This window comes from Labeo rohita, chromosome 21, assembly GCF_022985175.1.
Source record: "Labeo rohita strain BAU-BD-2019 chromosome 21, IGBB_LRoh.1.0, whole genome shotgun sequence".
NCBI classification, from domain to species: domain Eukaryota; kingdom Metazoa; phylum Chordata; class Actinopteri; order Cypriniformes; family Cyprinidae; genus Labeo; species Labeo rohita.
In genome coordinates, this window is record NC_066889.1 from 3,028,973 (window position 1) to 3,055,197 (window position 26,225).

The 26,225-nt window shown below is 37.3% G+C and overlaps 1 protein-coding gene across 1 annotated transcript in view; it reads right to left on the reverse strand.

Moving 5' to 3' along the window:
• gabra3 (gamma-aminobutyric acid type A receptor subunit alpha3) overlaps window positions 1–26,225 on the reverse strand; it is a 162,494-nt gene that overhangs the window by 51,415 nt on the left and 84,854 nt on the right. The window lies entirely within an intron of this gene.

The window sequence follows — 26,225 nt, forward strand, 5'->3', positions numbered from 1 at the left end:
CATTCTACTTTTGTAATGTGATGTATTTAAAAGTAAAACAAGATATTCAACACAAAATAACTAGATTTGATCTACTGGATCATAAAAAGTGAGTGTTTCATACTAGTCCAGTAACCATTCGGACCAAGTCCAGTAAAATAAAATAAAATAAAATGTGTTCACCATATTTCACATTACACATTCTTTCTAAGCAGCTTTACAGACAATTGTGATATTAATGTTTGTAATATCTTAATATCTTCATGCCTTTTTAGCAGATTAGAGCTGGGAGATAATATATAGTTGCTTGCAGTTTACGAAAACACAAGCAATTAGGCAGTTGATATATGCTACAGTATATAACAGTATGTATCACTGTACACGAGTATACTCTACAGTACGCATGGAAATAAAGTTGGACATACTTATATAATGTAGTTCAGTTGCATATGTGCAAACAGAGGGATAGTTCACCAAAAAATGACATTTCTGTCATTAATTACTCACCCTCATGTCGTTCCAAAATGCTCCTTCATCTTCGGAACACAAATTAATATATTTTTGATGAAATCCGAGAGCTTTCCGACCCTATGCAGACATCAATGCAACTACCATGTTCAAGGCCCAGAAAGGTAGTAAGAATATCAATAAAATAGTACATGTGACATCAGTGGTAACGTCATGAAGCTACAAGAATACAGTTTGATTCAACAATATCTTCTCTTTCGTGTCAGTAATGAGAGAACTACAATGCATGCAGGTGGCGCTGCTGATGCAGGAACCTGCAGAGGAATGCACACACATGTGGTACTCTCATGAATGTGTGTCAAAGACTGACATGGAAGAATTGTTGAATAAAGTCATTATTTTAGTCTTTATGCATAAAAAAATATTCTTGTAGCTTCATAAAATTACATTTGAAGCACACATGGACTATTTTAACGATGTTGTTACAACCTTTCTGGTCCTTGAACATGTAAGTTGCGTTGCTGTCTATGCAAGGTCAGAAAGCTTATATATTTATTTGTATTCCAACGTGAGGGTGAGTAATCAATGACAGAATTTTCATTTCATATGCCATATCTATGCTTGCTCTCCATGAGCTGGGACTCGAACATGGGTTGCCCGAGGAGCTACTGCGCCATATGTCTGCAATCAGCTCACAAGGTTATGACTCTAGCAAGAGAACAATGTTCTAAGCAGTATTCCAAGTCTAGAAAGTGACAATTTTAATTAAAAAAAAAAAAACAAAAACAAAAAACAACCAACAAAAAGAATACATTGCTTTTCTACAGTTTTTAACATATCTCAACACTACCACATTTAAAGGGTTAGTTCACCCCAAAAATGAAGATTCTATCATCGTTTACTCACCCTTAAGTTGTTCCAAATCTGTATGAGTTTCTATCCTCCTGAGCACAAAAGAAGATATTTTTAAAGAATTTTGGTAACAAAATAGTTGGTGGTAGCCATTGACTTCCATCATATTTTTTTTCACACTATGAAAGTCAATGGCTACAGTCAACTTTATTTTTTGCTCTCAAAATATCTTTTTCTGTGCTTAAACAGCTTAAGAGTGATTAAAAGATTTAATTTTTGGCCGAACTATCCCTTTAAATGTATAATTATTTCCTTCTGCTGTAATCCTTATCACATTCATCATTGATAATGGCATCAGCAACTATAACTGATAATACTTTATAACAGGGTATCTACAGGATTTAAAAAAAAAAAAAATAAGTTTGAGAAAAAAAAAATAATAAGAAGAAAAAAGTAAAAGTGAAAAAAATGAATGAATCAAAATAGTTAATTGCTTTATTAATTTAAACATTTTTTTTTTCAATTACTATATTAGTTAAATAGCATTTGATTTACTGTCTTACTTGTTTAGATTTTTATAATGCATTATCTTCTTGTCGATCCACCAGTTCACATTTACAACTCTGCGTATTTGCTGAATAAAAAACATTCTTTGATTTTCATATTGGTCTGAAGTAAAACAGCAGACGGGCTTATTGAAAATGCTAAATCGTTCTTTACCAGCAGGTGGCACTTTCGAAACAGTAAAAATATAGCCTGGTTACCGCAGTACACAAAGCAGCACAATATCTGACTTTGAAAAGTGCAGCGCTCATATTTACTCAATGAAATCATAGCCTTTTGAAGTGTAATCATCACATTAAGGCATATTGCAATTCTTGTCTTTGCGTCAAACAAATTTAAGACCTTTTGAAATCATAGTTAAGACTTGCTTGTACCATTTAAGGTTTTTTATGTTCTTAAATTTGATACAAATAAATGTAATATTTTTTTAAGGACCACGGAAACCTTGTGGAATAGTTGCATTATCTACAGCAGTAGTTTAACAAGGAAAACAGCTGTTGTTAGGCAAACAATGCCTGTACAGTAGCTACAATATTTGACTATAAACAGCTGTTCAGCTGATGGCTACGTAGCTCCTGTGGCCTAGAAGATGTCAGCTGACCAGAAAAAGTCTTTAAAACGTCTTGCATTTTCATTAAAGATTTCAAAGAATCTTTTTATTTTTTTCTTTGAAGTAATGTGAAGTGATTAATTGTTCTCAGTAAGATCACAAACATGTATTAAGATAGTAAATAGGTTTCATTAGACTTTCTTCTGACTTCAAAACAGAAGGTTAGGCAATAATAAAAAACTGCTTCATCTAACACTCAATTATCAATTCCATTTAATCCACTGAGATATCTGAGGTCATAATTCACACTTAAGACAGAAGACAGAAAAGAAAAATCGAAAGGAGCACAAATATTAATCTCGCACTAAGATGAATGAATAAGGGAGAACTGCTTAAAAGAGATTCTTTAACTGTGACAAAACATAAAAAATAGAGAGTTGAGCAAGCTAGCAGGAGATGTCCTGTGTGTGTACTGTACACAGCATGAGCCATTGCTTGAAATTAGCTGAGTCACAAGCTGACAGCTTGTATGGCGTCGGGTAAATTGACCTATAAATAGATCCCTGAAGCTTTTAATTAGTGAGTATCAAGGCCTGATCCATTGAGGTGAGTCAAAGTCATCTCTCAGACAGTTTAATGGCTGTGAGGTGCTTCTTGTTCACGTCTGTGGAGAACCACAGGTGGTATTGTAATTCATTCTGTCCCACTCTCTGCAGATTGATGTAGCATCGTCTGAATTCGCTTCGTTCCTCCTTGACTCTCTTCAAGGCCGTGGCTGTGAAACCGGAGGCAGAATTTGTGCCCGTCATGTCGGACAATCTACGGCTCTCAAAAGGATGTGACATATTTTTCCAGAAGAGGACAGTAAGAAGAGCATGTGTCTGTGCATTGCTGTATGTAATCTACTAAATGCCAGAGGGGATGAGAGTAAAACAGTAAAGGTCACTAAATTAGATGTGTTGCAAGTGTTAAACATGCCCATGAGTGTGAATGTGTGCAAGGAAATCTCATTGTTTGTTTCTATGTTACTTCCTCAAACCTCTCCCGCTTGTGTACCGTATCATTACACAGTGTGACAGGAAGCTAGCGTTACAGCTTCAATTCAGTGTGCACATGTGTGCCTATGGTCACGTAGCTCAGCTGGCTTGTCAGTGCGCATGCACACCGCTGCGGCTGCTTTACTGGCCATTTGTCAGTTTCACGGTCAGTGAACGTCATGGCCCTCCTGGGTAGGCAGGTCCCCCTGGGCTTTTCCCCCAGCTTTGCGCGATGTCTCAGGCTCTCCAAGCTTCTGCGCCTCTCATCTCCTCAGTAACATATTGACCCAGCGATCCTCAGTACATTACCTGTTCCCAAGGCTGTTCTGCCACAGCCAACGGCAGGGATTTGCTTTCAAAAGTCTCTACCCTGGGCATACAGACATTTAAGCCGGGCTCATAATACTTCATGGCTCAACTGCCTGAACTGAGAAAATTGACCTTTTAGAAATATTTCATACAGACCATAAAACTGTACTTTGCATTATTTGATTTTTTTTTGTTTTTTTTAAAAAATGATAATGTAACTACACTGTAAAAAACAAAAATTTGTTGAGTCAACTTAAAATAATTTGTTACAGTCACAGTAGGTGAGAGGAAAGATGCAAAGATGAACGAAGATGAAATGCAATGAAAAGTCTTTAATATAATCCACAATAGGTAAATCCGCACAGGAAGGGCAGGAACACACATACACAACGATGAGACCGGATGACAAACACTGAACTGAATGTTACTTATAAAGACAGGTGATTACGATGATCTTAATTAAGACACAGGTGATACAAGGTTAACTAATGGGGACATAATGAGGGCAGGAACAGGAAAACCATATATGGACACATGAGGGAAAAACCAATTCAAAGAGTCCAGGGGTGTGACAGTTGCCCTGCTGCCTTAAAATTTTAAGTTCCGTCAAATCAAATAAGTATAGTCAACTTGAAATGCTAAATTGTACTAAGCCACAACTTAGATATTTGAGTTGACTAAACTACAAATTTAATTTGTTAAACTTAAAAGCTGGGCTTGTTACCCAGCTGCCTTAAAATTTTAAGTTGACTCAAGTCAACAATATAAGTGGTCACTTAGTACAACTTAACATTTCAAGTTAACTAAACTTTTTTGAGTTGACTAAACTTAACATTTTAAAGGCAGCCAGGTAACACATTATTTTAAGTTGACTCAAGTTCTTTTTTTTCACAGTGTATCTACTTGTTGCAAAACAGATTCTGACTTTGCAAGAATAATTGCTAACCGTATGTGTCTAATGTCAAATTCTTAAATTTAAATGCATAAATTGTATTTTTTTTCACCAGTTCCAGTCACATTAAATCAGAATTAACAAATTACCTTTACACTGCACAAGTGGCAAACAAGCTGCATTTGAAATGGCCCTGAGGTATATTTACACAGACTGCATAATGCAGCTCAGAGGTGGCATGAATGCATTTACAGTGTAATAACAATTACATAATGTTATGAGATTAATGCTTTAAAAATGTTGAGTGTGGGAATACGGAATTATTTAAAAAAATGTGATGATACTTTAAATATGAAACTAAATCCACCAGTAGATGGTGGCAAGTCACTGTCATTTTCAGTGAACAATTTATTACAATACATTCGTTCAAAATGGCTGATTTGTTCAGGAATGAAGCAAATGACTGTCTTTATGAATGGGTAATTGAATCATTGACTCACTTGATTCATTAATGCATAAATGCATTACGAAACACTGCTCTGTGTTTTTCTAGAAGATGCATAACTGCTCTGGCTTTGTTTGGAACTATTTTCATTGGTGAAAGAAAGCATAACATGACAATTTGTAAGACAAGACAAAATGTATAAAATCATTATCATTTCTCTTAAGAAGACATTGATTCTTCAACTGGGTTTGAATGGATTACTGTCCTGTTCACTTGCAGAGAGATAATTATTTGTCTTCATCTGATGAAGGAAAGCCATACATATTGAATGAAATGAGGGTGTAAAAGAATGTGACCTGTAACCAAACCTTTGTATGTTGTCTGGCAAAACATATTATGCAATTTATTTTCCTATACGCAACAACAAGTATCTCCTCACTTTTAATTGAGCACGTTTATTACTGAATATCTGTACTTTCACTTATGTGTAATTTTTAAGTACCCCTGACAGTTTATTCAAAATGCGTTCAGTCATTCCTTTATATACCACCCAGTAAAGGATTTTAAGGATTAGAAGTGAAGTAGAGAGAAGAAAAAGTTTTGAGGGTAGAGAAATGTTCTTAGTTCGGGAGCATTTACACCGGGTTTTCAATGTTTTTTAATGTGATGGTGCCTCTGATATTCTGGCTCGGATCGAGGTATGTTATGGCTTGGATAAATGTATTGTTTTGCAGTTCCTAAGAAAGGTCACCCTCCAATAGACCAGTAAATCAGCCAAACCAAATTTTTACTGGCATTAGGCACATGCTGCTTTACAAGGTTTCCAACAGGGTTCCTTTTATCTCCTATCAAATTTGTGTCTCTCAGTTTAATCTAAAAACCATAAGAATTGAATATTCTCATTTGTTTAACTCTGAGTCAAAGAGGATGCTGGTTGTAAAAGTCGCACTGCAGCTAGAACACAGCTGCCTCTCCTCTAGCTACATTCCTGTGAGTTGATCTGGGCAAGGTGAGAGGTCCCTAAAGCCTGTAAGGACGAGTGAAACCATCTGTCCATCCTACACCTCTAGCTAACTGCACCCCAGGGCTGGAGAAGTGAGCTGTCTGAAAAAGGCTGAAAGCTGGTGAACTGTGTAAAAGTCCAGGCGGGCTCTGTCAGGATTTATAAGATGTGTAATGGTATTTTGCTAGAAATTTGTAATAGAAATTTAGTAAAACATTTCAAGTTATCTTCCTTATTTTAATATCTTTCTATAATTTCTGTTACTGTTTTACATCAAATGAAAGCACTGGATTCTGGATAAAGTCTGTGTTTAACACAGACACGTCTATCCCTTACAGTCTCATTTTTATTCAAATTGACTTAAATATGGCTTCTACCTTAAGGTCCTCACCAAATGTCAAGCCTAGCTCACCAGGGGTGAAATATTCTTTTACAGGTAATTTTCAGTGTGAAATGTGGAACCAAAATGGAGAGTGATGAAGCTTTATCCTCATTTAAAAAGATGATCTAAAGGTTTGCTTATTCTTTGTGTTTTGCTGCTACTTGGGTTCATGATAAATGAGCAGACAAAACTGTTTTACATTTGCAAGATCTATCAAATCTGAAATCCACTAGCATAATATAGTTTGACGCAGTAAGCTGTACAGGAACAGACAGAAGAAAAAAAAAAAGGCGAGAAGCTGATGGTGATATTTCAGCTAAGCTAAGCTCCCAAAAGACGCAGCAGACCATGCGCTGAGTACCACAGTTTGCAGCACTGACAGATTTGCCCAGTCATGGCATTAACAGTTTTTCGGTCTTGTTCTTTATAAAAGTCTGTGCAGATCTGTGCACCTTTAAAGGAGAAGTCCACTTCCAGAACAACAATTTAATAATCTACTCACCCCCTTGTCATCCAAGATGTTCATGTCTTTCTGTCTTCAGTCGTAAGGAAATGATGTTTTTTGAGGAAAGCGTTTCAGGATTTCTCTCCATATAATTCAATTCAATTGTGCCCCCCCGATTTTCAACTTCCAGTTTAAATGCAGCTTCAAAGGGCTCTAAACGATCCCAGCTGAGGAAGAAGGGTCTCATCTAGCATTTTTTTTTTTTGCTCTGGGATGCACGTCCACGACGCTACATACTATGGGATCACATCTAAGTTCAACGTCAGTGTACTCCAGCTCAAAAAGGTAGGATATGGCGAAAAACTACTTTTCATTTTCTCCTACAACTTCAGAATCGTCTGGCATCGTTGTACCTTTTTGTTTGTAAACAGCGTTTGACTTACTTGCACTTCATTAGTCTTTAAGTGTTCATTTTGTAAACACTGGGTCAGTAGTTCCACCTACATCACACGTGACCTTTCGACGTGATTCTGTAGTATGTAGCGTCGTGGATGTGCATCCAAGAGCAAGTGCTACATGAGCTTTTGTGCTTAAAAAGTATACAAATTTTTCAATCGTTTCGCTAGATAAGACCCTTCTTCCTCGGCTGGGATCGTTTAGAGCCCTTTGAAGCTGCATTTAAACTGCATTTTGGAAGTTCAAAATCCGGGGCACAATTGAAGTATATTATATGGAGAGAAATCCTGAAATGCTTTCCTCATAATTTCTTTATGGACTGAAGTCAGAAAGACATAAAAATCTTGGATGACAAGGTGGTGAGTAAATTATTTGTAAATTGTTGTTCTGGAAGTGTTCTCCTTTAACAGTTTAAAGTTATCAGTTTCTCTTCTCATTTACTCACCCTCAGTTGTTTTAAACCTGTATGAATTTCTTTCTTCTGCTGAACACAAAAGAATTTGTAGAATGTGGGTAACCGAACAGTTGATGCTCACCACTGATTTCCATATATATTTTTATCCATACTATGGAAGTCAATGCGAATCATCATCTGTTCGGTTACCCACATTCTTTTCACGCTGATGTATGTTCAAGTGCTTGTTTTTCTAAAGAGTTTGCTATTGAGCTTGTGATTGAGTCTGCGGGAGTTTGGGTGGGATTTTGATATGGCAGATCCACCTCATGATCACTGAACACTGCACTGCGCAGACTCAGGCTCCAAATGAATCACTACTAGGTAGACTAAAGCTCCAAATGAATCAGTACTGAAGATTTGGGCTCCAAATGAATCACTACTGCACAGACTCTGGCTCCAAATTAATCACTACCGTTCAGATTCGGGCTCCAAATGAATCACCACTGCACAGACTTGGGCTTCAAATGAATCACTACCATTCAGACTCAGGCTCCAAATTAATCATTACTATGCGGACTCAGACACCAGATGAATCACTAATGTTCAGACTGGACTCCAAATGATTCACTACTGTGCAGACTGGGCCCCAAATGATGTCACTGGCGCAAGATGACAGCATGCATACTGGGATGTTTTGGCTTCACTTTTCAATAGTGGAGGGAAGAGATGCGCAGTCCATCTTTTTTTTTACAGCCTATGGTATGGAACAACTTTAGCGTGAGTAAATGATGACACAGTTTTTTATTGTTGGATAAACTATCCCTTAATGAGATGAAGAGGATACATCCTAAGTATTGTGCCTACATAATAGTTTTGATGCTATTGACCCTGCAAATTAACTAGCATTTGCATATTATTATATAAAAAAAGCCTTTGGCATTGACATTAATAAATGAGTATTCAGGGGAATCCTGATATCTCCTTTTCCCTAGCCAGCAACAGATCAATAATAAGAGCCCAGAAATATTCACATCCTCTGTTGAAAGAACCCAAAAATCATGATCGGCCTGTCTGCAAGCACTAATCTGTGTACATAATGCTTAAATAAATGTAAATGCTTAAATAAACTACTATAAACTACTTATAACATATACAAAAGAAATTATTATATATAAAATATTCTGCACAAGCTGTTTCAAGTGAAATGTCCAGTCAAATGCAGTGAGCATTTTTTTTTATTATTATTAAACCGATGAACGTGAATGTTATTAATTTGGTTCATGCACATATCATGACAATTTTGAACTAAAATATGTGTTCAAAAATACATAACACAACTGTGCAACCACAGTTTGTCAAGTGTCATGAGTTGTATCTTACTCCACTCCTACCCGTGCAAGTACAACGCTGTACCAGATGAGCTACCAATCGATTGGAATACATCAGGGAAGTCAAATACATGGATGTGGTTATGTAATGCAAAAGAAATATACTGTATATTCGTTTGAAAATCATGCACTATGGAATATTTTTTTTTTTAGGTTATAACAGTTCTGTGAAATGAACTATGCAAACTATGTAGTGTTTATTAACTTTATAATCATAATTTATGTGAAAAGCAACACAAGTTGTTGGTGTGCTACCATTAGTATTGCTGTGCCAACTAGAGTGACATAGCATCATTTGTTCAACCAGTGCTGTGAGTTCTGTTTGTGTGACCAAAGGCATTTGGGGGGGGAAATAAGATAATAATTTTGTTGTAAATGATGATTTTATTTTTGTAATTCCATTTTGGTGCCACCAGTGGCGCTGAAATTACATCACCTACTCCTTTGCTCTAAACCACTCGAAGAGGAGCTCCATGCTTTTCTCTCTGCCTCTAAATCTTCCATGTGTCGGTCTATCAATATTTTGTACTCATTAGAGGTTTACTGTTGTCCAGGTATGCTCTTTATAAAAAGAATATCAACAATGACCTCTAGCCCAGCCTCTAGCCTGAGAGCTTTATACCACTGATGAGAAGTGAAAAGTGTTCTTGACGTGTGACAAATCTACCGTCAGGACAGCGCAGAGTCGTCCGTTACACTTATCATCATATCCCCGGACGTGGAAGTTGATCAATGAAGGTTTATAGAAGCTAAGACAAGATTCCCAATGCACTGGTTCTGTTGTACTTAATGATGACAGTTTCTGGATGGAGGACTTTGATGCTTACGCTCGCCAACGGGTCTGGAGTCACAGAATAGTCGTATGGGAAAAACAAAAGCCAGACGGAAAGCAAGGATCATTAAATTTCAGAGACAGAGAAGAGGAAAACTAAGATACGAAGTGTTCCAAACAAAGAGAAAACAGAAGAACATGGGTCATGTGTATTAAAAAAAAAAAGGGTTTTGCTTTTGGATATGTTAAGCCACTTTATGTAAAAATTGTAAATCTTACTTTGATGACACAAAAGTGATGGTATAAATAAACTGCCATAATGTATAGTAAATACCGAGTCAATATTAATTTCAAACAGAATAAAGGGAAAATCATTGAAAATACATACTCTTTATATCTCTGTTCCATTTTTACATTCAACTCAGAATATCACAATTTACAGATTCTTTACTTTAATTTTAGATAAATATATATTGAAGTTTTCAAACACCAGCTGTTCTGAAAAAAAGCAACAAAATATAAAATAACCTTAAATATTTAAGAAACTAAATGAACATTTAATTTATTACATTATGATTTACAGAATATACAATATATGTAATAAATAAATGAATAAACAAATAAATAAATATTTTTTTAAACATTACAATATATTTCATTTTTAATTTTTAAATAAGAACACAAAGTGAACCAATGCTGTTTATTCTATCTGTTCTTTATATAACTAATACCCTACATTGAGATTTGTAGCCCTATTTAAAACACTGGCAACCCAAATTTGGTGTTTTCTAATAATGCATGATCAGAGCCCATTATATCCCTGTCAATCTAAAGAAAGTGAAAAAAGTGGAAGACAATGCAATATGATGCAATGCAATACAATACAATAACCATTAAGGTTTTATTTGACCTTACAAATCATCCGTATTTCAAGCCAGGGTTGCCAGGTCTGCAGTTTTCCTTCACTTAACATTATTTGTAGCATTCCTCCCATCCAATAATCGCAAAGACCTTTGTTACTTTGGAAAGAAGAAAGTCTCATCTCTCAAATAATGCCCATTTTATCACAACAACAAAAACAATAAAATTCCATCAATAACAGTAATTTGACACTCTTAAATGGGGTATGACAGATGGCTGTGGTGCCTCATTTCAAGCAGCAGTGTGGAAAGTGAGTCTCTTCTACTTTAATACAACTTGAAGCACAACATAAACATAAATGAACATCAGGTGTTAAAAGATGAAGTACTTACTCAAATGTATCATCTCATAATTTAATCACTCAATCAGTGAAAAGATGCCAATAAAACAGGTTGCAATCAATATTTCACTTAACATATACCACAGGAAAGTTATCCAGGGTTCACATTTGGCTAGTTAGCTATAAATACACTAGAGGGAGCTTTACTGGTAATTATATATGTATGTATAAATAAATCTTAACTTTATCGGCAGATCATTATGAATAATTGACGTATTGGCTGAGAAATTTTGTATTGGTGCATCCCTAATTTTGCATGCAGCCCTGCCTTTAGGCATGTAAGTAAGCTCTAGAATAGGAGCAGAACAGGAGGAAGATCAATGAAGCAATGTATAATGAATCTAGTAAGTTGTTTTGACTGACTGCTTTCAGACTGGTCAGACAAAAACAAGCACTGACCATCTCTTGGGTCCTTGACAGAAGGGCAGCAAAAATGAAACAGCAAACAAATAGAGCTGTATGTTTGAGTGCTGAGCGATGGACTACCAGAGCTGACAGATGACACCAAATGGCTTACACGAGAAACTGAAAACAGAGTTTCTTTATACCCCATCATGCTCCCAAGGTTGAATGTGAACACTGCCTTGGCAAGTGTTATTTCCAAGCTGTCTGTCTTTGGTGTCGTGATTATATACTGATGTCTGACTCATTCGAACAGAAAAAAGTTCTCTGTTTCAACACCTCAACAGGTAGAACGCACAGCACCCACCAAATGAGAACACACTGAGAGTTTATGAACTTGACCGTCCCAGTGTGTCAAAATACAAGATGTCACATTAGAGCCAAAGTGACTTTTAAGAACCTGACATCTGGGTGTTACATTATGCTAATCAGGAGTTTAGCTTGGATTTGGTCATGTCACTTCTCTTGACAACCACAAAATATACGCCCCTCCCCAAACCCTCAGGGATTTCAGAGTAGTTTTGCATGGAATGACAAGGATGCAGGCATTACATAATGACCGCAAACCATAAGCATCACTAAACCCTATTTAGTACGCTTTAACCCCCATGTCTTTCATCTCAGCTCTCCCAAAATTTTGCATTTAACTGTCAACACTTTTAAAAATCTGTGATTATGTGATGCCAGCAGTTTCATTGTCCTGTTTGAGGTTATTTCACTCTGAAATCTTAAAGGATTTGTTTACTCACTTTAAAATTTTAAACTTCAAAAGTTTTGAGGAAAACATTCCATGATTTTTCACCATATAGTAACCTTTCCAACTTAATTACACAATGCATGAAGTCGTGGACCCAGAGCTAGTGCAAAATGAGCATTTGTGGTTAGAAATTATTCCTTTTTTTGTATATTTTTTTTATTTTTTAGAAAATTACAGATCGTTTCACCAGACAAGACCCTTATTCTTTGGGTGGGATCGCGCACTGAAACTGCTGCAATTTGGACCTTCAACATACTGATCCCCATTGAAGTCCACTATATGGAGAAAAATCCTGGAATGTTTTCCTCAAAAACCTTAAATTCTTTTTGACTGAAGAAAGAAAGATATGGCCATCTTGGATGATATAGGGGCGAATAAATTATCAGGAAATTTTAGTTCCGGAGTGAACTAATCCTTTAATTCTCTTCTTTACAGTATGTTAAACATCGTCCTTCCATCCAGTGACAGACCAAACCATTGCGAATATGGGATGTTAATACAGCAATGTTCGTCATGGAGTGACGCTGACACAGATCTTTCATTCAAATGATGCACTGTTCTATTTGATAAACATATTCCAATTTAATTTATTTTTAAAAAAGTTAAGCAAGATTCGAGGACCAAGTCTCTTGCACTTGGACGTTTATCCAGTTTACTCCACTTTCATGTTCCAGTGGTTGATTTTTAGTAAATTTGTTGTTATTTTATTTTATTTTTATTTCATTTTATGTTTCTTTGTTATCTCTTGTCACAAAGCCAGGCTTTTAAAGGGGTGCTATTATGCTTTTTCATTTTTTGAACTTTAGTCAGTATGTGGTGTGTATCTTTGGGCATAAAAAATATCTACAAAGTTACAAATCTCAAAGTCCACTCCAAAGGGAGATATTTCATTTTTTAAAAAAAATCTCTTTTCAAGAACTACAGCGAACGGCTCCCTTGGACTACAACGTTTGTTTTCCACATGCAGTGATGTCACAACATGGTCCATTAGAATATCATTCAGTTAAATCCCGCCTACGGAAATTCGAATTGTTGGTGGGTGGGTAGGGACGAGGTGGGGGATTAGCCTAATTTTAGCGATGCAGTACGGAGAGCCTCTTCAACGAGTCGCAGCGCGGCCGGTATAAACACAAGCATTGAGAGTGGCCGCTTCAGAGCTGTAATGCGCCACAGATGTGTGCAGTGTGTGGTGAGAGATTTATTCATCATACAGTGTAGATAGCTTCACTTATAATGCAAGTGTTTTTTAAAATGCATAAACTTGCACTAGAACAGGCTCGGATAATCAGTGATGATGTTCTTTGACAATGTTAGGCTGCTTTTAGCCTTATGCTGGAGCTGGTTTCGGGCAATGAAACTAATTATGTAAATAATTAAATAAATTAGCATGATAATATCACGTATCGGCGATCTCACAGGCTGATGATAGGACCCAACACTACTGTAGCATATTATTTACTCACCCTCCATGCATCCTAGTTATAAATTACTTCCTTCTTTCAGATGAATGCAATCAGAGTTATATTAAAATTTATCCTGGCACTCCCAAGCTTTAGAACAGCATAGACCAGTGTTTCTCTGCATCGGTCCAAAACAAGTCCAATAATGTGCATCCATCCATAATAAAAAGTGCCTCACATTGCTCCGCATGGGTCAGTAAAGGCCTCCTGTAGTGAAATGATGCGTATTTGTAAGAAAAATATCCATATTTAAAACGTAAGAATCACTTTAATCTAGCTTGCGCAAACAGCTGTACACGGAACTTGCTTCTTTGACAAGGGGCGTGGCAGTACTGAAACACTGTCTAAGCTGTTTGCCAATCGCAACACAATGGGACAGCCAAACTATCACAATACATTTTGTTTTTCGGAAGGCGGGCCTTCATTAAACTGGAACTAATTGAGCCATTTGTGCCAGGCTGGGAGAAACGTATCGTAATAATGTAAATTATGTTAAAAATAATGCGTTTTTCAAACCACCAAGCATAAAAGCATGTTCTAGTGCACCCCCAAAACAAAATCAAGACTTTGTAAAAGAGCATAATAGGACCCCTTTAATCTTTGACAAACAAGCAGTGTTTTAATACTCTAGTCTAGACAAGACCAAACTCACACTCAAGTCTATCTCAAGTACATGTTCAAGACCATATTTCTGGTCTTGGACTCAGACTTGAGACAGACTTGAGTACTACAGTACTGCTTGTTTATCAAAAATACATCCATGTCAGTGTAGAGCATGTCTGAGATATGCATGCTTTTCTTGCATTTAAAATTTTTTGACATCCACCCAAGTGAAATTTCAGACTGCTGAAGAAAACCTTTGTTTCTGTGGAGTGATTGTGTCATGTGCGGTTTTGCGCTTCAGAGCCACAGAAGAAAATCAGGAGTGGACGTAAATGAGCTCGCATACGCACTCTTTCCCACACCAATTCTTCAAACACAATGGACACCGGTGGTAAAAAAGGTCAGAACACTTAACACATATTTCACTGTAATTTGCAGAACGCACACCTGAGTTAAAGCTGTGTGTGAAAAATGTCTTGTCTTCTCTTCCCTGACAACAACAATCTGTCCTGCACTGTGAACCACATTTTCAGTAAACAGAAACAATAAAATCCAGTGAGCCAGTGTTTTCTGCATCAATATTATAATAACCCGCAATATGAAAATATAAATTACAGAGACCTTGTGAAAGGTTTTATGGTGTTGGAAAAAAGAGATGAGTGAAGTGTATATCTGCAGGCTGTGACCTTTGTCAAAATAAATAAATACATTTAAAAAAAATGGTACAATTGTACAATGTACAATTTAAAATGTACAAAATGACAAAAAGTAGTAATGTAACAATTCTTTCAAATGAAAAACACAGTAGCATAACATGCAACTTTTAAAATGACATTTTCAGACTTCCAAGTCTTCAGGTTCCTAATGTGCAGGCTGAGGGTTGGCCTCACAAACAAGCCCTCTGTAGTTACAATACTGCATGGTAATTAGCACAAACCGATCTTAGTAATTACCATTATTAGAAGTGACTGGTGGGAATGCTTTTGTATTAGGCTGCCACACACCAAACAATTAATTTCCCTTTACGTTCAGAAATTTTCATTATCTCATGCGAGCGTTCAACTGAAGAGGTGGCACTGGCGAGAGCACGGTAATCACTCAGCAGCGCTCCGCTTCTCAAGGGTCCAGAGGGGAGTGGTGGACGTGTGGGGGAACAAATCAAGGCCGTCAGGGATCGGGGCTGTTACGAGCATTGTGTTTATTTGTGTCAGAAGCCTGTTGCTTGGAAACCTGGGAAAGAGGTTTATTTTTAGTCCACTCAAACCATATGAATGGTTTTTACAGTGGGGGTCTATTAAAAAAATAAATAAAAAATATCAGCATCCGGAGCCAATCTTGCTTTCAGCTGCTCCCTACAAAGCTGAGAGGGTGTACAGCGGGCTCTTAAAAGCAAATGTACAATGAATGAATCCATGAGCTGTTCATTTACAACCCATGACGTAAACAAATCTAAGTTTAGTTATTACATTCTGGCATATAACTCATGCTATATGTACAGAATAGGTGCAATCTTTTACTTTTCAGACCAATTGGACTTGAAAACAGGAAACAGGAAAAATCTTTCATTTCATCTTTCAGACTTGGGGTATTTTAACTTGGTCCATTAAGCAACCACTCTAGACAAACAGTTGTAAACAAAACTATAAGATTACTGGAGTATATTTTACAAGAAAATACAATTTTAGTGTTTGTGCTTCAAAATGTCATGTTTAATTTAATGTGTTATTCACTATTTCTTTGTAATTATTTGTGCATGAATGCATAGAGTACTTCAGTCTGAATGGAAATGTCAAAGTAATATTTACTTTGCGTTTTGTCACCTAATTAACTGATGAAGAAAACAACAACAAATCCAAGTAAAATTTCTGCTAGACAGACTGGTAACATCAGCACACACAATCTTCTAACATTAGAAACTAATATTAAATACAATATTCAACTGTTATTTAGTAACATCTTCAGAAAGTTAAACATGCCTGTAATTTGCTGAAGCTGTGGTGCAAGTTACCACTGGTTACTTGTGGTTGAGTTGGACCCACTTTATATTAGGTGTCTTTTAACTACTACGTACTTTCTTTTAAAATTAATATTTATGCAATGCACATGTTGTGTACATATACAAGAATTCAGTTGTTAGCAATCTACATCTGTGTTCAGAACAACTAGATTGTAAATAAATATGACCAATAGAACCAATCTATGCTTTTTTTAACCTTGGTTACCTCTAAATACAGTTGAAATCAAAAAGTTTACATACACCTTGCAGAATCAGCAAAATGTTAATTATTTTACCACAATAAGAGGGATCATACAAAATGCATGCTATTTTTAATTTAGTACTGACCTGAATAAGATATTTCACATAAAAGACATTTACATATAGTCCACAAGAGAAAATAATAGTTGAATTTATAAAAATGATCCCATTCAAAAGTTTACATACACTTGATTCTTAAAACTGTTTTAACTGAATGATCCACAGCTGCTTTTTTTATTTTTATGAGTCCCTTGTTTGTCCTGAACAGTTAAACTGCCCGCTTTTTTATTTAGTACTGCCTTTCAGAAACTTCAAAATATACTTACATGTTTCCCAAAAGACAAAATAAGTAAAAATTACCCTGATCTTCAAATTCAAAAAGATTTCACCCCCCCCGCCCCAGCTCTTAATGCATCGTGTTAGCTTTTGGAGCATCAGTACACATCAGCATCACTCAAATACTCAAAAATTTTGTAAAACCAAAGGACTTGTGGGACCTGAAGGATTTTTGTGAAGAACAGAGGGCAGTTTAACTTTTCAGGACGCACTTGAGGACTCATGAACAACTATCACTATCAACTATATATAAAAACAAGCAAACAAAAAAAAAGTGTATGTAAACTTTTGAACTGGATAATTTTTTATAAATGTAACTATTATAACTTTGTAAATGTAAGAGTTTTATGTGAAATATCTTATTCAGGTTAGTACTAAATAAAAAAATAACATGCATTTTGTATGATCCACTGCATGGTGACACTGTCAATCAAGTACAGCTCAGTTTATGGAGCTCTCTTTTAACACACTGATGATCTGAATACAGTGTGTTAGATAAGAGAGACCTACACAATGTGCAGAGTGGGGAGCCACCAGGATCGGAAATGAGAATCACAGGTGAAGAGAATTGCTTTTCAAACCTGTCCTTAAGACCCTCCACCACTGCACATGTCTGCCTTATCGGACACACACAATTCAAGTCTGGCAGTGTCTGCTAATGAGCTGATGAGTTGAATTAGGGGTGTTAGATGAGGGAGACCAAATGTGCAGGGGAAGGAGCCCCTAGGATGGGCTTGAGAAGGTGGTTACTTTCAGACGTGACAGGGCTTTAACATTTCACTTTGAAACTGCCACTAAAAATGCAAGACACAACATACCACAGTACTGTTGCTATATAAATTGCTCTTTTGTTTTCAAGATGTTTGAAAGCCATAAACAATGTTTAAAAATCCTATTTTTATTCTGTGCACATGGTCCACAAATGATGCAGCCATCATTGTGAAATCTTCTTGCCTGGATCTCACACAGGTTGTTTCTCCTTGCTATGAATACAGATAACATTCGCCCTCTGCTGACTTTTTTTTCATAATCTTTTGAATATCTAATAGCCTAACACCTTCATTGAGGGTTGATTAGGCATGTAAGAATCTCTTGTTTGAATGAATGTCAGTCATTCATTCAGCCCCATGAGATGAAACACTACAATCCCACACACTGCCTCTTATCTCCCACGTCATAATGACTCCCTATTCTGCTCTCCCCCTCACTCAGAGACCTCATTAGCACACCATACCTTACAAAAACACTCCCGGGAACATCAATGAAAGAACAGGTCGGCACAGGAGAGACTTGATACAGATTAGCTTTTACTGGTGTACACCAGAAACACACAGAGGCATCTCTGATAGCTTTTCTGCAGAAAGCAAGCAGAGATTTGGCTGGTTTTGCAATGGAACACTTTACTGTACGTGATACACTATGCAGCATGTGACAATAAATATATTTGATATTCCAATTAACTAATAAGTAATGGACATAATTTCTAAAGCAGTTCATGTTACACTGACTCATCAAATTGAAAATGAAAGGTCAAGTTGAGTGCATTGTGGCAGTCTATGCATGCAGAATATGTGCACACTGTGCAGACCATACATGCTGCACACTGCAAAAATGATGCTGTAGTACTAAGTGCTATGATATTCTGAACATTGGCTTTGTCTTGAGTCCCCATGTGCTACAACAATCTAATTTGGATGGCTTTACGGTTTAGTCATGATATCAAGCATGCTGCAGAGATTTAATATAGGTTTTGAACATCAATCTAAACAGCTGTGGCATTGTTAATTGCAATAATGGAATGTGATTTGAATGCCCCCGCTGTTCGGTTTAGAGCATACAAACATCATTAAAATGATGCCCTGAGCCCTTTTTTATTTCAATTCAAAAGCAGACTAGCTAGAGTGTGATGGCCTATGAAAGCAGCATTAGAGTTTCTCTCTTTCTTTTATATCTAGTGCATGAATTGAATGCGTATTCCTAATACCTAGAAAGCTTATTAAAATGTGCTTTTTGTGGTTGAGGTTTTGTCTGAAGATGGACATTGTGAATAAAAAGGTAAGAGTTTCAATAATAACATTAACATTGTTACATCAAATGATGCTTAACTGATTATTAGTCACAGCACATTTAAATTTAAAATGGAAAATTAATATATTATGATACTTGTACATGAAAGTACATCAGCAACTAATGTGTTAAGTGTTATGTAATGTTTGTTAACGATTTATTAATGAAAGTAAGTGTTACTGATGGTTGCATAGCTATTAGTTCTTGATTGCACTGATGCTGCCAGAATACTGTATAAATGGGCTGTCATAAAGTCTCTGTCTGTAAAATAGGACTTTAAAGATCAATTAAGTGTCTGCACTTTCAGAGCATTTCAGAGAAGGGAGTGAAAAAAAGACTGCTAAAAAGTGCTGACTTGCAGGGTTGACTGCAGGGCTGGTGTCTATTTTAGTGCTCACTGAAAGCACAAATTTGTCCTGGTAGTTGCTAAATCTCTAGCTTACAACTATGTGAATATGTTTGTATAGTTGTCCGAGTCTGCGTTGATGCTTTTTAACAAGAATATACAACTGCATAGCAAACAGGTATTAAACTGTTATCTGAATACAGAAAAGGAAGACATCAGATATCTAGATAAACTAATATTTTTTTACTCTAGGTTAACATTCATTTATAAACAATGTTAATTTTTACATTTAACATTCCTTTACTCAACTTGAAATGTTACTATATAATTACATGTTTAAAAGTAGTATTAAAATAAATATTCGGTCACACTTTATTTTAAGTTCCAGTTTTCACTATTAACAAACCATTAACTAATTTGCAAGGTTTTTGCCTCAGTAAACTCCTAATTTGCTGCTTAAGGTAGTTGTTAAGTTCAGGTACTGGGTGCTTTATAAGTAAGGAATAGTTGACGACAGGCTGTTGAATTCTTAACACATCACAATAATGCACAATGTGGTGATGCGGCCACGACGTGAAGCGGAGCACACCTTGGATATGCATTATTTTCTAAGAATTCAACGGACCAAAGGCCATTAATCAGATTATGTATTTCAAGGCATTCGTCCTGTTTTTGTCCTTAAAACGCTATTGTGAGTAGGATTAATTTCTTACTGCAGCTCATCCAATGGCTCTGTTACTAATTCCAAAATGTCAAAAATTGTACCTATATCGACTTTATAGACCTAGTAACGACGCTTGAGCCGTTGATAGCAGACTAATGCAGCTATTAAAGGGTCATGAAACCCCCGTTTCAGCACTGGTTAGTTCTCACTACAGTTTTAAAAAAATGCTGCAAAAGTGGGCGTGGTGCGCTCCGGAGCAGAGGGGGAAGAGGGAAGAGAGTCAACTTCAGGTTTAGATGGTTCAGACAGTTTCATTTCCTCCCACTGAGTTAACAACACAAATAAATGCACAGCCATTTGCACTCTGCATCAGAAATGTATATATGAACGGGCTGTTGCACATCTATTAACTTTTAGGCTTATTTTGCAGTGTTTATAATCCTTTTCATGAGCTGCATCATGTAGTTGTAAAAACCGCTATTACACTCAAACAAAAACAAACACTCTCCTTCGCTCCATGAACACGCTAAAAACTGCTGGGTTAAATACAGCCCAGCGCTGGGTAAAATATGGACATACCCAGCGACTGGGTTGTTTTGACCCAGCGATTGGGTTAAATGTTTAACCCAAACTTCTGGGTAGTAACCCAACCACTGGGTCAAAACAACCCAATCACCGGGTATGTCCATATTTTACCCAGCGCTGGGTTGTATTTAACCCAGCAGTTTTTAGAGTGAACGTTTCTCTCTCAGTTAACATACACAATCACAGTCTGAAGCAAATCAACATCTCATAGGAAGAACATGCAGCCTAATGAATAACAATAGGCTTGTTTGAGATGAGCAAAATCTGCACAGAACCGATCACTGGTGATCACCGCAAGATGCATGCAGGTAAAAAATGTGTCCGAGTTACGTCCGCCTTACTCTGATGTCATGCTGACGCGTGCCAAAAAACTCTTGCGATGGTGAGGCGGCTGTGTCGGATTGAGCAATTGGGCGCAGTAGCTCTCCACCGACTGCGCTGACCAAAAGCATGATGGGAAACAACTGGCTGATGACACAGCTTAATGCTCATTGGTTCAGACAACTGTGATGTTGCCGTTCTTTTCTAAAATGTTTTATTTTTTTATCTAATATCATATGGTTATGTGTTTAAATTATGCATGAATATTCCCAAACACTATGCCAAGTGTGATCTCTGTGTGAGATATGTGATTGTTGTCATATTTCTACAAAAATCTAAAACACACGTTTGTATTAAAGTAAAAATGTATGATAAATATACCTGTTGTATGGAATTAAATAGCAAGCATTTTGAGTGTCTTGTTCATCATATTTATTTTCAGATAAAAACAACAGAGCTGGAATGGTATCATGTTTATCAGGAACACAGTGTGTGAGTGTGGTAACGCGATATCCGTCTTTGATCTCCTAGGTATCTGTTCCACTTTGAGAGGTCAGAAGTGTCCGTCTTGACTGCACTTATTTCTTTTGTCCCCTCACTGCAGCTGCCAACTCTCACCTACATTTTAGGTGAGGCGATGCGCATGTCAAACAAGCCTTATGAGACACCAACGCGTCATCAAAGTACTATAGTCTGTTGCCACGTCACAAACTGGGATGTCAACACAATGTAGATTTTAAAACCAGAAGATGAAAATAGCGCAAAAAAACTCAAAATTAACTAGTTTCCTCCAACAATTAAAATGAACAGATGCTAACATTGTTATCTTTGATGTGTAACAAAAGCACCTCTGCTAAAATCTCTGCTAAAAAAGTACTCCGGGGTTTCATGAACCTTTAATGAAGTTATTAGACAGATAATTAGATATTAATGCACACCTTCAGAGAATAATGCACACCTTCAGAATGTTCGTCAGCCAATCAGATTCAAGCATTCAGCTGCACCAGAGTAAGTACTAGTAAGTACTAAGAAGTACTAATAAGCAGCCAACATGTTAATAATAGCATTTGGATCTACCCAACGATCACTCTGCCGAACTCCTGAGATGGTCCTCACTGATGCAGCGAGCGAGGTTGGATGCAGATCCAACTCCTCCCACCTTATATATCCCCAAACAGTCTCTACTCCCTGATCCCTAAACTCACCCATCTCCACCTCCTAGATGTGGATCCCACCTGGCCCTCTGGATCTTGTGTTCTGCAGTGAGGAGCTACTGGAACTCTGGATGATGCATCTAACACCAGGACCCTTTGTATAGGCTATGTCTGCACACATACAACAGTACATGTTTACCAACAGCCTCCTGATGAAGTTGATAAGTTTACTTATCCTGGTATCATTGTGACGGTAGATAGTGGCCAAAGACTACAGAATACCCAAGACTTGTCACTCGTATAGTTTTGAATGGGGAAAGATGCAACATTCAATATGGCAGTGAAAACTCACCTTCTTAATGAAAGAGCCAATTGTTGATTAGTAAAGTCAGCGCGTAACTGCAGCTGCCATTAGAAGTCCCGGCTGCTATAGAAACAGTCAGTGTTTTGAGACATGCGCTCAGTACTGCACACTGGCTGATCTAGCCTGAAAAATATATTTTTTTAACACTATTGGAGCTTAAGGAACAATATTTATGAGGCAGTTCTTGCCAGATTTCATTGGTGATTTCAAATATAAAACTTGATCGTAAGCTTGATGAACAGTTTTTTGATGTTTCCCCATTCAAAGAAATAGGAGCTGCACTTGCCTGCCCGAGAGGTTTTTCAAAACCGTCGAGTGAAATGATATTCTTTGCCTACCCATGGAATGATAATCAAAGATGACCATGTCATGGACGCCACTCCATGGGAAGCGGAAGCAAGAACGCTCAAAACAAACACGGTGGCGTACATTCTTTGAAGACTTACACATTGGCGATCTACCATGGGACGAAGCCGTAACTGCTGTTATTGACCACAATTGCTGGACTGCTTGGTGCCCAATTTACCACACAGAACAGGCTGAACTAAGTCAAGATGAACAGGTTACCAAATGGATGTTTTGCACTGTTAAAGCTGCAATAGGTAATCGTCTTCAGAGAAAGTTAAGTGGTCTAAATGTATTTATATGTATGTATGTATTCTGTGAAAGGCGTAGGACCAAGAAATGTTCATCCAATCAAAACGCTCAGTTCAAGCGTTTTGATTGGATTTCCTACCTGACTGTCAAATACGTATTTGCATACCTCTGCACACCCTGTTCGTGCAGACCAGATACGTCATCAGCGCGTTGACATACACTTTGCAGACAAAGCGAGAATGGCATGCAAATTTCAACAATTTGATCTTCCTTCCTGGTATCGTAATAATTTTATTAACTGTAACGGCTGCTACAGCATTTACGGTAGTTTTGTGGCAGACTGACAACTGCGCATGTGCATAACGTGTGTCTGTACTTTCTGAAAAGGTGAAGAGATGACTCGCTCTACCGTCATCTGTCTCTCTTTGTTTTATTTATTTCCTTTCTGTTTGTGACCTGAGTTGGATGCATGCTTGTATACATTTTTCCTCACTCGATCCCCATGTATGTGGACGATTGGATTGACGCATGAGGCGTTTTATTAAACTCTGGGAAAATCCACCATCTTCTCATCTCCCGTGCATTATTATCACCACACAGTTTTCCTATCTGGGCTGTTGAACATTTCAAATAGGTGTTACAATGTATTGTAGTAATGCTGTCTCTGGTCGTCTAGCCTGTGTGCATTCATGTGTTCAGGAGATGTGGCTTTGGATGGTGACTTGCAGGGAGAGTGGGGTGTTCGCTCTCTGTGCTATCAGGTTAAAGTTAGAATTTTCCAAGATCTCCTATTGTACCTTTGATGTACTTTTTCTCTGACAGTGTGGTTTGCACACTATTAAAACACAAAGTGTTGTTGGATAATTTTTGAATCAAGTAGTTGACAACAGCTGAGACCCTTCATGGTGTCAGGCACGGCTGACAAAATAATAGGTTTTGTTAACAACCCTGACAACCACACAGCGCAAGAGCAAGCACACGGTATGCCCTCTATTCAGCCCAACCACCCCAGAAGCACATGAAACCCCAAGAGTAAAACTGTTAGTCACCTAAAGCATAATAGGACATCCATTCTTGCTACTTTTGCTCCCAATCTGAACACACAGTATGCTGCCCCAGTGACTTTCCTCCCAATGCAGGGGGTTAGACGTCAGTATTGGCTCTCCGATGGCAGTCCGCCAGCAGTCTCCAAAGAGAGCGCCTGTTATAGCTCTGAACATGCAATTAAATCCTAACCTGAGCAGCTTCGTATTGAGTGCTGGGTTGAAGCCAGCGTTGGGACTGAAGCTGTGAAGGAGAGGCAGACTTCTTTCTGTGAACTCATCCGCCGGCTAATCCCAAGCTAACAAACTGCCGTGGCTGGATTCCCAGGCAAGATGTGAATGTCACTGTGAGGTCAGGGAGTGTTAACTCAACCACAGGGAGGAAAGTAGAATCTTCTCTTTTATTCTGGGCAGGATCATATGGAAGAGTGTGCCTTAAATGTCTCCCTGATGACATTGACTGTGAGCGTAGAAATATACTCTACACGAGTCGACTACAAAAGAAACTGCAGAAATGGATTAAATGGGCTGACCAAAAACAATCATCACAATAAGCAGAGCGATTAGAGCATGTCCTCCAGAATACTGAGTCTGTATTCAAGTCTGGCTTGTGTTATTTCCAGATTTCATTCCCCACTCTTCTGTCCATTATTTATTGTCATTTCTAGCATGCCAGAAAACGACTGATAAGCTTATCCTCAAGCATGCTGATGCTATAAATAGTAAAACATCAGCAAAAGTAGTTTATACATCTAATGCAATATAAACAAGGGATAGCTGAGAAGGGGGTGAGAAGCACCCTCACCTAGGCTGTCCCACCCCTTTAGTCAAGATGAATGCAAAAGAAAAAAAAAAAAAAAATGCATTAGCTTCTTAGTATTAAAATTTCTCAGGTTTCCCAAAGTCACATTTAGTTTGGTTGTCTGATTAGCATGTTTACACACATTATCCTACAATAGACTGCAGATCTACTGAGTAGGTGAAAGGTATGAGTATTATTTATTTTTATTTTTCATGCTTTAGATGGCTGAATATTTGATCATAGTTAATTTGTCTTTTCACTGTATTGTTATTGTTTTTCACCGCAGCAGTTCAGACTGTTCTAATCCACCATAACATTATGAGCATGTGTTAAAGCTAAGAAGGGACAAATAATTACTTTTCTCAAATTATTCCTGAACATTTTTTTTTGCAGTGTGCAATATCCTGCTCAAAGGGGGGTGGAGGAGGAAGGAGGTGGGAAGGAGAGGGGAGCACTTTGTGATTGAATTTGAGCCCCTGCTCCTATAATCGCCAATGCTAAAGTGCCCCTTTTGTTCTATCTACTGTATGTGCCCTATCTGGGAATGTGATTTCTACTGAAGGAGACCGCCACTGGAAGGGAAGATTATCCATGATTATTTCTGGATTACTTGATTGATCAATCATGCAGTCAAGGAGCTGTGTATCAAAAGCCTCATCTGGTAAACTGAACATGCATTACTTTGATGTCTCTCGAACTGTGGACACTTATTTCATAGAAACACAACTCCTGCCATCTTGCATCTCTGCTGCCATCATCTTGTAATAAAGTTATTAACTTTATTTAAAAAAATGTCCTCAGATGACTTCAATATTAATACAATGATGATATTGTTGCAGTGTTTGTACTGTTGTTGAGCCAGTTTTTTTCTTAGCAGAATCTTTCTTCTGCCTTCTGAAGTGAATAACCTCCAGTGAGAATATACTAGTCTTGTGAGAAGTTTTGTTTACAGCAAAGGAATATCAGTTTCCTCTTGGCTTATATCGAAATCCTCCAACATTTTTCTTTCCAAACCCTCGTTTTGTACTTCAAATTTGCAACCGGTGTTTTGTTTTGCTCTCTAATTTGCCCTTCTGCGTTCGTCTACGTCCTGCGTCATCGAGCCATGCGGATGGATACACTTGATTTTGCTTCAAAATCTGGACCACCATTCATTGCTATTGTTTTTTTACTGTTTTTTTTTTTAAATAACTCTGATTGTATTTGTCTGAAAGAAAAAATACATCTAGAAATGCTTGAGGATGAGTAAAACATTTTTGGGAATATG